General features: G+C 22.5%; 1 protein-coding gene across 2 annotated transcripts in view; it reads left to right on the plus strand.

Annotated features, from left to right (window-relative positions):
* Window positions 1-2,560: 2,560 nt before the first annotated feature.
* The window catches only part of LOC117178954 (male-enhanced antigen 1), a 7,782-nt gene continuing 7,688 nt past the window's right edge, over window positions 2,561-2,654 (plus strand). The window contains exon 1 of one of the 2 annotated variants that reach the window (XM_033370538.1): window positions 2,561-2,616. The gene's annotated coding sequence lies outside the window, so the exon portion shown is untranslated. The remainder of the gene's footprint in view (window positions 2,617-2,654) is intronic. The other variant, XM_033370541.1, reaches the window with a different exon arrangement.

Genomic DNA, 2,654 nt, shown 5'->3' on the forward strand with positions numbered 1-2,654 from the left:
TGCAAAATATAGAACTTTTATAAATTATAGAGTTCAAAGATTGAGATTAGTTCCAAAAATATAAATCCACGTTAACATTTTCAATAGTATAAATTAAAGACTCAAGCAATGAACTTTAAAAATTTACAAAATTATGTTACTTTAAGTAATTTTAAGCTAGACATATTAAAAATTAAAAAATAATTTTTTTAACGCAACATTTCTTGAATTAGAAGTTAAATTATTTTTATTTTAAATAGTCTAGGCATCCTTAAAAAGCTTTAAAATTTTATTTCAAAATCTTGAAAAATCTAGAAGTGGTTTAAAACTTTTCCTAATTCCAAATCATTTGTGAATTTTTTTTCAGAACTTTTAACTATGTTTTAAAATGAATTGAATTTTTTCTATAACTTTTAGGAAATCCAGCAAATTAAAAAAAAACTTTGAATTTATAAATAACAATAGAACACTTATTATTTGTACAAATATTAGAGAAAAATTGAGAGATATTTAGAAGTCTTATAAAGATTCGAATTAAATTTAGAACTTGAAATAATTTGAAATACTTACAGCTGAATTAAAAATAAGATTTAGAAATTTTCTTAAGATTCTTAGGAAAATTGAAAATGTTTTTTCATTTTGAAAAATTATTGTAACTGAAAGTTTAAGAATATTTTATAAGACATTTAGACAATGAGCAAAGAAGAATATGGAAGATTTTAAGGATTTTATTTAATTTGCTGAATTTTCAAAAATTGTAAGAAAATTTCGATTAATTAAAAAATATATTTAGAAATTCTGAAAAAAATGTTAACATATTTCGTTTAAATTACTTGAAATAATTTCAAGTTTTTAATTAATTTTGAATCTTTTCAAAACTTCTACATATCTCTTAAAATTACTCAAATTTTTTGTACAAATAATAAACGTTCAATTGTTATTTATGCGTCAAAATTTAACAATTTCATTTATAAATTAAACATTTTCTAAATAGAATAATTAAAATTGTTACGCTAAAAGATCAAAAGTTCTTCGAAAATCTAAAGATTCAAAGCTTTCTATGTAAAACAATTCAGTTTCAAATTGTTTTCTTTTAAATATTTGGTTTCAATTTGCTTGCCTTAAATAGACAGTGAAATATTAGTAAATATTAAATACTTTTTTTTCTACATTAAGAAATTTCAATTGAAACGGGATAAAAATGAAATAATTTAGACTCACAATATTTTTAATTTAATAAAAACCTTTAATTATGACTGTATTATTATGAATTCATTTTTAAGTTGAAAATAAAAAACGTACGTTTACACCTTTTATAGCTGAAAAATTTAATAGAAGTAATATATTAATAAATTGATTTATTAAATTTAATATAAAAAAAATATATAAAGGAATACCTGAAACACTGAATGAAAAATATATTACTGATAAATCATGAAAATTTTAATTTAAAAATAAAATTATCGGAATAAATGATATATTAATTTCAATTCTTATCAAGACTTTCGGATCGAAATAGTTACAATCTGAAAATTTTCTAATTTTGAACGGATCTACTAGAATAGTTTAGTCAAATCAATTATTGTTCAGATTTCTATACTTAGAGTAAAGATCCATTTTTAAAATTATTTATTTATTTATATTTACAGTTGATAAAATAAAACTGTTTTTTATCAAAAATTTTCAACTTCAAATGCTTTTCATTTTCAATTGTTTAAATCCTCAAAACTGCACTTTAATTATTTTAAATACTGTTAAAATCTAACTTAGGCAGATTTTTCTTCTGAAAATTTTCAAAATTTCCAATTTCCCGGTCCGGCGGCCATCCTGTTTTCTATAAAAAAATCTTCGATTTTAAAAACTTCTTATTTTGAATATTTTAAGCCGTTAAAACTGCATTTTAAAATTCTTTATATTAAAATAATATATGGTTCAAAATTAACATGGAAAATTTTTTAAATGAAAGATTTCTGAAATGAAGCATTCTAAATTGAATGATATAATAATTCATAAATATTACAATTTAACTAATTATTTTTTAAAAAGTTGAATTCGAAGTTGCACAAATTTTTTATTCTAAAAATTTGGTAAAATTCCCGGTCAAAAAATAAATTCAGTGTCATTTCCCGGTTTTACCCAGTTCTTTAAAATTCCCGGTCATTTTCTGGTTTTCCAGGTTTCCCGGTCAAGCGGACAACATTCACTGCATTATATAATTTTCTTTATGTAGAATTTTCTCAATTGACTTCAATTTCATTTTATTTGACACAGATATGTCACTAATGTCCGCAGAAAGAGGTTATGAAACACATAACCTATAATTACAGTTAATCCATATTTTCCTTTAGCAATCTTCAATATTATTATAATACATTTTATTAGGATTAAAATATTTCTACACCTCAAAAGTACAAGAAATTTTTATTCTTACATCTTATATTTTTAAATCTCTTAAGTTTGCCGCCTTACTTATCCAAGATGGAGAAATTAAGCGGTGGGTTCTTATTGGTTCGATTTTTTTTACTTGCGCGTGACTAGAACATTCATTTATCGCATCACGGGCTAGACCGTGTATACTTAGATCATGGTTGGCGCCATTGCCGTACCCATGAGAGAAACGTCATCATAAAATTATATGTATGAAATATATTTCAATTTAATCTTGATCTTCTTTC

The sequence above is a fragment of the Belonocnema kinseyi genome, chromosome 8 (genome assembly GCF_010883055.1).
Source record: "Belonocnema kinseyi isolate 2016_QV_RU_SX_M_011 chromosome 8, B_treatae_v1, whole genome shotgun sequence".
Lineage (NCBI taxonomy): Eukaryota > Metazoa > Arthropoda > Insecta > Hymenoptera > Cynipidae > Belonocnema > Belonocnema kinseyi.